The 12546-nt window shown below is 37.6% G+C and overlaps 1 pseudogene across 1 annotated transcript; it reads right to left on the bottom strand.

Annotated features, from left to right (window-relative positions):
• Positions 1–399: 399 nt before the first annotated feature.
• Positions 400–10643, bottom strand: LOC113674906 (ephrin type-A receptor 4-like; annotated as a pseudogene). The gene is made up of 18 exons (XR_016179426.1): positions 10459–10643; positions 9662–9762; positions 8152–8791; positions 7819–7866; positions 7181–7549; positions 6728–6763; positions 6125–6160; positions 5736–5832; positions 5418–5485; positions 4787–4969; positions 4075–4185; positions 3756–3943; positions 2834–2953; positions 2589–2659; positions 2400–2440; positions 1932–2028; positions 1498–1597; positions 400–905 (listed from the first exon to the last, which is right to left on the bottom strand). The product of XR_016179426.1 is annotated as an ephrin type-A receptor 4-like (transcript).
• Positions 10644–12546: the final 1903 nt, after the last annotated feature.

The following is a 12546-nucleotide window of genomic DNA, read 5'->3' as shown; positions in this document are numbered from 1 at the left end:
AAGTCACGACTAATGAAGTCAGCAGTCACTCAAGATGCAGATTGTACATGGAAATTTTGAACCCTTTTCAACGATAAATGTTGTGTATACTCATCCGTTACAAGCAAATTGAAATCTATCATCCGGCACAAAGTAACGATGAGTCATCTTCAATCCAACTGCGAAAGCCAATGGATTACCATGAAAGAAATGTGGCTTTTGTTAATATAACCACAATGCAATTCTCGAAATGCAACAGCAAACGTATTCTGTGGACGATTGTATCAGGATGCGTATGCTAGAAGACTGACTGACTCATCTTAATTAACCTGTTCACGTGTAATGTTACGTGTGAGTGAAGTCAGAATAACACATTTGTAGCGGAGTAGGATCTGAAAACGCAATAATCAGGAGACTATGCTGTTTTCCAATTTATTAGCTATTAGGAATTGTGTTTAAAAAAAACTGATTAATTGAACGATACAATGCCAGGTTGAACTGTTCTCGTTAGTTACAGTCAAGATTTATCAAAATTATACCAGCACAACCTTTTACAGCGATGAACAAAGGTTTGAAATTGTTTACTGAGGTACTGCATTAAAAAGGTATAGTTTTTTATAACCCGACCCAATAAAACAACAACTTCCCAAAAGATTAGCTTTCAAAACGTTTTTGAATGAAAATTTCAGTTATTGAGATTAAATCATCACTCCTTTGCTCTTTTCGTTCTCATCTTTCTTCTTGGGTATAACTTTTAGCTCTCTTAAATTCTATGATAAAACCCTTGTCATTGTTCCCCTTACATTTTTTGCAGTAAGTAGTCTAGACATAAGCCTAGCACATTGAAATTTTAGGCACTTCCTTTTCCTCTATTACATCATAGTTAAGTATTCCTGGTTGTCATAGTCTTCTAAGTTCACATAGACCTGCAAATAAAATAAAACCAATACTTACTAAGGCAAATACTTCAATAAAGAAATAAATGATATTGATGTCGATAAGATCAGTGTTCGGGGAGAACATTCTCATGAAGTGTTAGGATCACTTTGAGCGTTAAAATACAGGTGTTACAGGCCTCATATTAGTTGACCTCCACGAAGCCAGTCTTTAAGTATTTAGAAATGAAGTTTAACTGGAGTGGGAGATGGAGGTGAATGTAAGGATATAAGGGATAAAAAACATAACACCTATTAACGGTAGTGTTAATATTTTCGTCGCCGATGGTTATCCGCCTGAGACCAAATAAGTTGTGTATAAAAACAAGGTTGAATTGATCTATTCCTCCCAATAGACAATCAGAAGACAGACAGTCATAATACATGTACGAAGGAACAATGGAGAAGTATCTCCTTTCTATCTCTTTCCAAGAATCATATTTTCCTCTTTCAGGAAAATTTATCTGAATCTTCTCTTGAGGCTATAGAATAGAAGGACAAATCGTTTTTGGACCATAGAAGTTCACGGTGTAACGAGGCTCTCCTCTATTTTTAAAAAATCGAAAATCCGCAACAAACTAACCTGCTGGTCATCCTGAAGTCTTTTGACTGCGTAACGAATCCACTTGAATGTTGGTCTATTTTGGGGCTGTTCGTTCCAACACTCCATCATTATGGCATACCTAAATGTATAAGGGTATGATGAATGCGAAGTGAGCCTTACACGACAGTATTCAGCTCAGTGGCCGAGGAAACTTGCCACCCTAGCTTAGAACTACCACCACTATTGTGGACAGCGTGCATCATGATTCAAAAAGTGAATCAAAGTGGTATGTTCACATTAAAAATCTGTTGCTTGAGGCTTAGCGTCTCTGGGCTGAAAGGAAATTCGCTTTGTATTCATCCCCAGATCTTTCTCGAGATTAAACACTAGTGGTGGAGTGGGATTTTAACATTTTAAGACTTAAAATATTGAACTGCGGAATAGCTCCGACTATAACGAAACATTTCACTCACAGTTTCTCTGAGACGTGGTTCGGTTTTGGCATGCGGTATGCATCCTCCAACAACGAAATGAGTTCTTGGACACTAACACCAGGATATGGCGATCCCCCTGTTGGATAGAACATCGGTTAGCACCAGCTGTTTGCAGTATCTAATTTATCTATTTAATATTACCGTCAGTATTAAACATAAAGGAAGAAAGAGTGCTACAAAGCAGTCTAGATCAGTGTTCGCAAGGCACAAGGGGCCAAACGGGTGCAACATTGATTCCACAGCCTCTTCCTCCAGCCTTATTTCCCGTTTTTGCACTCGCTTCAATTCTTTCAAAAATATATTTTTTTGCCTTCTAGACATTATTGATTTGTTATATTTTATTTTTTTGTATGTTTCTTTATTTTTCAACGCTTTTTATCGTTTTTCTACAATGTGCAACGTTTTCTTCTGTGAAAGAACGATCTCTTTCTGATTAAATTAACATACCGAGGGTAAACAGTTCCCACATTACAATGCCGTATGACCATCTGTATAAAGGAAATCAAAACACAATTTTTAATTAAACAACAAGATGCCCGCTAAAGAAGAAAAATCATGAATCAAGAATGTGTGTTCTATACACTTCGTTTTGAACTTGACACTATACTTATACATCATATAAATGCATCAACCTACACATCACTCTTTGTTGTCGACTTAGCATTGAAAATGGATTCCGGGGCCATCCATTTGATTGGGAGTCGGGCCTGAAAATTTAAATCAACTCATCAGCCAATTGTTAGAGCCATTCAGGTAGACCGCGTTGGTACTTTCGTTCGTCAGTACTTTTTGTATTTACAGACGTCAATTTCAAAGGTAACATTTCATGGAGAGTCACAGTATCCTTCATGGTGCATCTTAGTACTTGTAATTTTGGTAACCTGAGTCCTTCTCGTGTAGATATCTTCCTGCAAACTACGTGCCAGTCCGAAGTCTGAAATTTTGCACACTCTGTTTTCTCCAACTAACACATTTCGAGCTGCTAAATCCCGATGGACGACCTTCAAAAAGCAAAAAAAAAGTTGCTTTTTGTTTTTTAACCTCCAACAAAAAGAAAGGGTTTTTGGTGGCTATAGAAATTGCAGCTGTTTTCTATTAGTTGAACTATACAGTTTGTACTGCCGACATAATGTGGCGGGAAAAGAGAAAGGGGAAGATATATCGTACATGACGAATGAAAAAGTCATGATATTGAATGAGCCTAGCTGTAGAAAGATTCGCATTTCGTTTTAAGAATGAGCTATTGTCTGAGCCATTCCATGTGGCGTTCCATTCCCTAGATCTCTACTAAGAAATACGCAATAAAAATTTCCAAAGAAAAAAAAGAAAAGAATCCCAGTATAATGTATGATATACCTGGCAGGTATAACCTCGTTTAGTTTGAGAAAAATGGTAGGTGAATGTTTATGAATAGAGGAAATGGGGGTAATTGATTGAAAACTACATTTGGAATAAAAAAAGATGTAACTAGATTTCCATTCCCTGTTTCCATCCATATTAAGTTTGAAAAACTAGTAAATAATGTCATTTTCTGGGGATGTGACCCCTTTATCCACTACTAGTAACTGTCATCACTGAATCAAACTTTAAGGTCATGAGAAGAAAAGAAACTATCGCTAGCTTATGAATAATTTCTTGATCACGAAACATATTCCCCTTTCTAATGTAACAGGAAATGTAAAGAGAACAGTGTGGAGAATATGCAACTAAACATTTAAGCTCACACTAATGAAACATGAGACTGCTTTGTGGTCTACAACGGCTAAATAAGTACGTTATTGACTTTGACACCAGATTTCTCACCTTCATTGATGCCAAATAATCCATACCATCAGCAATCATCCATGCGAAAGACAGGAGGTCCTTTCCTGTAAGAGCTGAACTTGGTTCCTTTTCTCCTGTGTTATAATTGTCTTCAATTCCTCTGCTCTTACGCAGGTATCCCAACAAATCCCCGTATGGTAAATACTCCAAAACGATAAACACGGGATCTGTATTTATGAAAGTAAACTGGTCGCTTTAAGTTGAGAGGGATAAGAAAGATCTTCTGAGAAAGATCAACAAACCAAAAAAAGAAACGAACAACAAAACGAAATATGATAAGAAAACATGAACAAAGCACCTTTCTCTATACAATGACCAATGAGACCAACGACGTGAGGATGATTCCTCAGAGATTTCATAACTTCCAACTCCATAATGATGCTTTCTAGGTCCTCTTTTTCGGCATTGTCTATGACACATTAAAAACGAAAACATGCTAAACAACTGCTTATATATCGGGTGTGTTTGCGCGCGTGAAGCAACCAACAAACAAGTCGTGTTCATTTTATTATAAATTGCTGACTCTTAAGGCAGATAATGCTAAAAGAATTTGATGGATACAAAATGACAATTGCTGGATTAACATACAATGTACAATCAACTAGACAGCCGTTTTGCTAATCCACCACAATACCAATATACCAGATTGAAGGTTTTTTTGTAAACGCTCTGAACGGGAAGCAAGGTACGAATCTTTTTTTAAGAATAAATAACGAGTTCAATGTGTTGCGTAAAATGTATCAAGAATTGTAAGTGTTCCTTGAATGACTGATATCAGGGAAGGCCACGCGTAGGAGACAACCATAGAAGAAAACTTTCGAGAGTAACCAATCCGCAGATTTCCGATTCAGTCTTCTCGCTGTCAAGTTTTTCAGCTGGAAATGGGTGTTATTCCACTTTTGACACTATTAGAGAAGCCTATTATCATCTATATGTCTTTTACCCTGTATTGCTTTCACCTATACTGCGATTACAATGACAAAAATATGGAAAGGATTATGAAACGCTACCTTTCAGGGATTTTACGGCCACTTGTATCTGGGAAGGACCGTAAATAGCCTTGGATACTTGGCCAAAGTTTCCGGTTCCAAGCAATTTTACGAGCTTTAGTTGTGCGCGGTCGAGCTCAAAACCATCCAAAATTTCATTTGAGGTTTGATCTTCAGCCACAACCAGAGGAAGCATTGGTACAGCTTGGAAAAAGTTAAGGACCAAAATACATAAATTCACTTTCTTCAGAGTGAAACCATTGAATATTTATGAAGTTTGGATCGCCCATTTAATCGACCCAAATGCCTCCTTCACCCCGAACCAATAATAGGGCACCTCATAGAAGGTGAAGCTATGAGCCTAAACTCTGAAAGACTCACCTTTTCCATGAAATCGTTCCCGCTAAGTAGACCCATTTTTAAGAAAAATGTATTTTTACGGATGTAACTGTAACTGCGATCGGCTTTTAAGTTATCATCAACATCATCATTATAATTAGCTTCATCATCAGTACCATCATTGTTATCATAACTATTATTATGATAGTTATCATTTTCATCATTACTGGTGTTTTTCATCCTGATGATTATCGTTATGAAAATATTTCTAGGCAAGATAAGATTCGTGTCACTTGATACGTGTAACATTTACCGTCGTACTCTCTGCCCTCTGAATAGGCTGTCATTTGCATATCATTTTCTTGTATCCGGAGGCGCCACCTGGGAAGAGATAAGGATTAACAAAATACAAAAACGTATTTTCTTCCTCTTTCTCACTAAAACTCCTTGGAAATTTGTATTTTTTAGCATGAACACGCCACTTTACTAAAGGCAATGTTCATTGCTCTTCCGCGTTTGTCGGAGTTCTCACTTGATCTGCCTCATTTCTCGCCGCAGGGTTGAAAAGCCTTTTCACCCACGTTTCTAACTTTTCAAAGCTTGTCAGCGTTTGTATCACTTCTACCCTTACCTTTCAAAAGTGGTGTAGCAGAATAATAAAATGATCAGAACTATCAGCCCCACAAATCCATAGATGACGTTCAGATAAATTACATTCATGGTGTCTACTAAGTGAAATAAGATGCACAGTTTGATTAGTTATAGTTACAATTAATTTATAGTTTAGCATTTAAAGGAACTATTTTAGTTCAAGTGAGGGATTTCTCTTGTTGGATTTTGGGCAAAAGAGGAGAAATGTGTCTTAAAAGTCAAATACAACTAGTTGTAAACTACTTATCGGATAAACTTTAGGGATCAGCGACCAGTCTCTATATGACAGAAAGTTTCAAGGTTCTGAGAGTGCTAATTGAAGAAAATTTGGTTGTTTTAAAGTTATTCTTGTTAAAGTAAATAATCTACCTTTTTCCAGTTTTGCGGAAACTGTCTTAAATGAGGCTACAAAAAGATGGAAGAAGGCTGTTAGTTGCTATGAGAGCATAGTTACCAAAATGTCTTTCAAAATTATAAGTTAGTGATTGTGATTCGATCTTCTGTTTCCATTTCGCAAGTAGATTGAATTAGAGGCCGATCATTCAAGCAAGGTTTAGACCGCGTTTAAGAATATAATCCAAGGTTTTATCCATGAATGTCAATTATATAATCGTTCCTTCCGATAGTTTCATCGTCAGCTACTTTCAAATGGACAGGAGGTACGGCTCGGGAGAGGAAAAGTAAGTGACGTTGTCAGTTACTTGGTTTTTGAGAGATATTTTCAGTAAGAGGAATAACAGGCGTTAGAGCTGAGCTCTAAGCTCTAAGCTTTAACGTTTACAACAATCGGAAGAAATCGTGGACACTTCGATTCGGATAGTCCATTGTCAACTGAGAATGCACCAATCATATGCACGACTCGCACTGCAAGGATTCCAGGAAATGCAAACAAACTGGTGTGTGTTGAATTCAAAGAAACTAGTTAATAAGATAAAAAATTTCAGATTAGACTGGAATTACTTCAAGACTCACCTTTAGTTCGTGGGGTTGCAATGCTTGAAGCTACCTCTGCGTAAGACACGAAAAAAAGTTCTTTGGTGAGCATTACCAATAAGTGGTTGCTTTGGTGGACTTAACTTTTCAACTCCCTTGTTATTATTCCACCTTTTATATCACTACGGTCACAATTTTATTACTACCGGTGTCCTCTACAATTTTTCTTCTCAGAAAACTAATTTATCCTGTTTACCTTTTGTTCGCTGAATGGAACAGAGATATTTCAATGATCTGAAGAATAGAGTATTAAAAGGAGCGTGCCTTGTGAGCAATACATTGTGAAAGAGTCGCCAATCGTAATTCCTGTCTAGCTTCGGGAATTCATGAATACTTCGAGTTCGTTTCCCCTCAGGTCACAAAAAAAACGAGTATAGGGAATGTGTAAGCTAAATCCATTACCCTGCACAAAGTGAAAGTTTTACAACTTACCTAATCCTTCAATCATTATGTTCAGTGTTGCAAAATTTCCTTCATCTCCATAAACTCTTTTGGCCACTTCACTTACTCTATTCTTGGCGAAGATTTTAAAAGTGTAATCCACAAATGAAGATAGCCCCATCACTATCACGTGGTTCATTTTCAAACCTTTATTATTCGGAATGTATCTTACGTCACGTGAACAATTCTCATAAAGACAGTTGTCAACGTCATCAATACTACATATTTTTCGTATGAGGCAGTTGACGTCATAAATCACGTGTGTCTGATCACCAGTTTCTAATGGAGACTGCCATGTTATCTCAACTCCACTTTGGTTTACGAATGCAACCTTGACATCCCTCGGAGTTGATGGTATCACTATAGGTATGAAAAATCAAACACGTATTTTACAGCACTGAACCATCGTTCACCCATGCATTCACCCATTAACTGATATTCCATAGAACTGTAATGCATACGGTTCTGATAAAAATGATTTGTAGTTAGTAAAAGGATTTGCATTTTGCGGTGATATATGAATGCTAACGGAAAAGCGAGAGTCCTTCCGTCATTTGTGTTGCAAATAAAAGGAAACTGAAGAGCAGATTTGATACTTGACCTGAGCATGGACATGACCAATTCCTCACCTGTACAATTCAAACCATTCTGATTGTTGTATTTTCTCTCTGGGCAATCTAGAACAAAAGGAAATTACGAACATGGAGATTATTCGACAAAATCAGAATTGCTTGCAAAACGATCTTTATCAAACCTATAAAATAAAATTTTCCGCGGTGGATATATTCTTAAGAGACTCGGATGCCAAGTACGGGCCTTATCCAATTGTGCTTTACGTCTATGATCGCACTTGTGGAAAAAGAAATGTTCGGGGTTTCGCCTTCCTTAATCTATGAATGTGTGACTTAAGTCTTGTCTTTGTATTTCTTTTGCTAATGAATTTTGATTTGGTCATGATATACCTCTACATTCTCCTCCTGCATTTTCCATCTTCTCCTTGCATACACAACCTCCCTGAAGTGAGCTGATGTTCCAAAAGCCATCGCTTTGGCAGTCTAACATTACAGTACCTTGATAATGGACAGCATTTACGACACATCGACCTTCTACTGGTTCTGAATTGTTTGCTGGAGCCATGGAACGTGGTAAGGACACCAAGCCAGTACCAACTGTAAATTCTGGACAAAAGAAATAACTGACAACAACAGAATAAATGACGCTGCAAGAGCCCTGATTATGAAAAGCCAGCGTGATGTACCTTCCTTTCACTAGAACACCAAATATTTTTGTTACTCTTGCGTAGACACCTGGGATCGGCGCGGTTATCTTAGCAATCTTTGAATAGGTGGAATTGTTTCCTGGAGGTTCGGGTACCTCTTTATTCCAGGACTGATGCACGTAAAGGTCAAAATATTCTCTACAGAAATCATCTCCATCCAACATTGTGCAGTTCTTTGAGCGGTATTGAATAGCAATGTAAACCTGTATCACTGCACTTGGGATTGTGACAGGATTACTTCTAAGCCAGACGTTTGGTTGTTGACCGCTGACAACGCAGCTCGCGTACATTGGGATTCCAATCGCGTTAGATGTTTTTTGCCACTGTTCAGAAATAAAAACATTTGGTGATCTATGTTGTCTAGAAACGAGGTCATTTCAATTTGATCCTTTTTTGCAACACGGGTTTTGTCGTCTACATGAACTACCGTCATCAGCCAATGTTCGCTATTTATCAAACGCAAAACCTGGGACTGTGTGATATATTATATTATATATCTTCTTGGAGAATCTAAGTTAGCCCAAAGGTCGCTTTCAAACTTGCGAGTCGCGATTTTTAAGCCGGCTGACTAATGGTCTCAATGGGGTTAACCGATAGCTGTCAACTGGCCAAAAACTTTTAACATCAACTGTTAAAAGTACAAGTCTTAAACCGTCTGTTGTCAAAGCTATACAAGTTTGACCGTCAAATCGCTCAGATATTCGATATCGATAACTATGGTGGGAGAGTGAAATTAATGTGTCTAGTGACTGGTTTGGATGTGTCCTTATCATTTCTTTGTACATCGCGGAGATGGTCTCGGAATCTGTTTTGGATGGCCACAGTTTTAGCGCTTAATTTCAGTTATATTTCAAAATGTTGTTAACTGGTTCATACAGGTATTCTTGGCATTGTATACTGCTATCAATAATGACAAATAAATCTGCAGACTACCGCATCAATTTTTTATTCTTAAGGTCATCTGTTTGCCGAATTGGAGAAAGATTATCATTATCTTCTATTTATGAGTTTCAATTCTGGAATGTTCGTAGTCTAGGAATCATAATGTATAGTAAATAAAATTTATAAATGATATTGAATTTAATTTTATTGATTGGTAGTACTGGGATAGATTCCAGTCTCGGAAATGGTCTTAAGCGTGGTATCTTTTAAATGTTTCTCTTACTTTACTATACTTTTCAAAAAGAGCATACCCCAACAGGTCCACCTATCGGCCTTGAAGTTGTCCAGTAGTCCCACCTTTTCAATGTTGTCGGCCACCTTTTCAATGTTGTCGGCCACCTTTGTAAAATCACTATAAGATAAACACGTTTATCTGCTAAGAGCATGCTAACGAAAATTATGGAAATAGGACTAAGTAGAGTCGAATTCGGTCTGTAATAGTACGGGTAATTTACAAAATAGGACGACCGTGAAGCGTGAGTTTGATTTGTTAATTACGAGTAAGATTACCGACATTCCTGTTACCAATCAATCAAAACTAAGATTGTAGTCTTGTAGTTATCGAACTTAACTCTAGGGAAAGCATTTCTGTATCTGGAAGCCAAATTGTTGCTCCACTAGACGCCACTTTGTTCCTTCCGTTTACGAAGAACACTGTTTCGGAATGACGTCACCTGTTTTGCTGAATAAATTTCGCCTCTTCAGCTTTAGCAATGGAACATGACTTTTTTACGTCACACATGTTTGAGCAAAATGGAAATCCTTCACCAAATATATATCTTTTAGATTAACAAACATATATGTTAAGTTTAATCCAGAATATTTAACTGTTATTTTACATCTTTGCTTTTTGACTTCTTTCACACAGCATTTATGTAACAGTAAATTGTCGAGTATTCAAGGACACCAAAATAGTTCCCATGATTAGTTTTCTGTATTTCGTTGTTTTCACTGATTTCAAGTACGTCGTCGTTGACTTGAAAACCGACATAAAATATTATTGTATAAAAATAATTGTTAGAGAGTGCTTCGAGATTAGATTCTATACCTTTATCCGCCACTGAAAAGGCCAGAATTTGCAGGAGATTAGCGATTGTAATTAAGCGGTGATCCATTGGCCCTATCCTGCACATTGAGCCACCTAGAAGATAAGCAAGGCTAATTATTTAATTTCAGTAGGCGCAAATCAAAAGTTCTCTGTGGTCGGTCGAATTTTCATGCCTGAAAAATGAAAATGCATTTTTTGCCCCATTGAATTGGACTTTTGAATATTGAATTATTAATTCGGTTTCATCTATTACCATATCTGGATTTCTCAATCGAGGTTAAACCCTTAAATGGTGAAAATGTTTACAGATCACACTTCCGACATTAAGATTAAGCTAACAGCCAGTAATCGGAGACTGTCCAAATTACTCGGAAACTGAAACGAAAGATTGTACATCCTCGATATAAATATATATTACATATTCTCTATTGCTTAATTGGGATTTATCGAGGCTTCCAGAGCATTAGCTGGGGGAGATATCGAAGGAGCCAATGTTTATGATGATTTCAGTCGCAAAGTAGTCGAATTTTTTCAGCGGAAATGACGATTAAAGACAAAGTGAAGGTTACACAACTCGAGAACAAATGGAACGCCAGACACGCCATACAACGCTTATTAGCATTCAATGATTTTAAAGTCTAATATTTTTTGAACAGCGACGGCGACAGTTTTAGGGGTCGTTATATTAATTACCTGCTGCTTCTGCCACTGCTTGTTCTTCTTTCTGCTTTAAACACCTTCTCTCGTATTACGCTGTGATACAATTATAAATATTTGAATTCATTAAGCTGGAAAGAAGACCAGAACTGGTGCTAGCGCTTCTTCCGTGTAGAGAGGAAGTTGGTTCGACTTGAGAGATGATCGAAGTTTCGAATAGTGACACTGCATGCACGAAGGTACGGTCGTATATCATAGAGACCGCTTTTTACCTTAAACCTAGTGAAATGAAAAGAAGGCTAAAAGATCAAAGAACCTGGGCGGCTCTGGTTCGTCGTGACGTGATTACCTCTCTGTTACGAATTGTACTTAACGTTAATACAAACAGAGTACACACTTACGATTTACAAGTTGATTACTTCCTTACTCGTGGGAAAATTATTTACAACAGGAATGAGCGCCAATAAACCCTAGCTAAATGGGCCAGTGTAGAAAATAAACTTTCTTAGCCTCCCACACGTTTTTTGTTGTTTCTGCCGGCGGAAATTGAAATCTGCGCCAGTGATAACATCGTTCTGCGCTATTATACAGGAATTGTGGGTACGTAATATAAGAATGATGAAGTGGTTTATAACGCATTCTTGAGATGAAGCTTACGAAGTCACCCAAGAGGCAGAACTTAATTAGTTGGTTTGACTGCTTTCGAATAATCAAATTTGTACCACATACACTTAATGTGCGCCTGGAGTGAAGCCATTTGAAGATAAGTAGCATTGAGTCATGTTCTACTCAACGACGACTAATGCTTAACATGAGAGAAGCGTTGCTTCTGTGAAAACAACGACGGGATCAACTTTCAAACATGCAGAGCACACTTATGGAGAAGTGAATAGCAGTAAAAATAACCGAAGAAGATCCTGAGGGAACTTTGTTGGAAAAAAGGCTAACTTTTAACAAGTCATTACCCAAGCTGCCATTGCTCATCCCGGCGTCTTAAGCATGAAATGACGAGGAGTGTCATCATTCCTCCTGGATGGGATTTTTGTCCCCTTCAGGTTACCCCTCCCATTCTTCAGGCCAGATATTGACAGTACCTGGCACCTATTTATGTTCGCTGAAGAAAATAAGCAGAGTTGGAGTCACGTTTTTCACCGGGGTTTAGAACAGGAAAGGAACAGGAAAAGCGACAAGCAATGAATTATGTGGATTATATTTATTCTAATTCATTGGTTTCTAATGACGAATGTTAATAAATTTATTAAGCAGACTTGCTGAACGAAATGGTAACGCAATGCTAGGTTAAGCTTTTCTGGCGTGCAGTGGTCACAGTAGCTGCAACTGTAGTAAATTATCCTTGTTACGTTTATGACCATAGTTTTCTCAAATGGTAAACTTAGTGTAATTTCACTGAACAAACTTTGCATCAACCAC

This window comes from Pocillopora damicornis, chromosome 8 (genome assembly GCF_964200805.1).
Source record: "Pocillopora damicornis chromosome 8, jaPocDami1.2, whole genome shotgun sequence".
Taxonomy (NCBI): Eukaryota; Metazoa; Cnidaria; class Anthozoa; order Scleractinia; family Pocilloporidae; genus Pocillopora; species Pocillopora damicornis.
The sequence above is the reverse complement of the archived record's forward strand: the minus strand, read 5'-3'. Positions and strand labels throughout refer to the sequence as shown.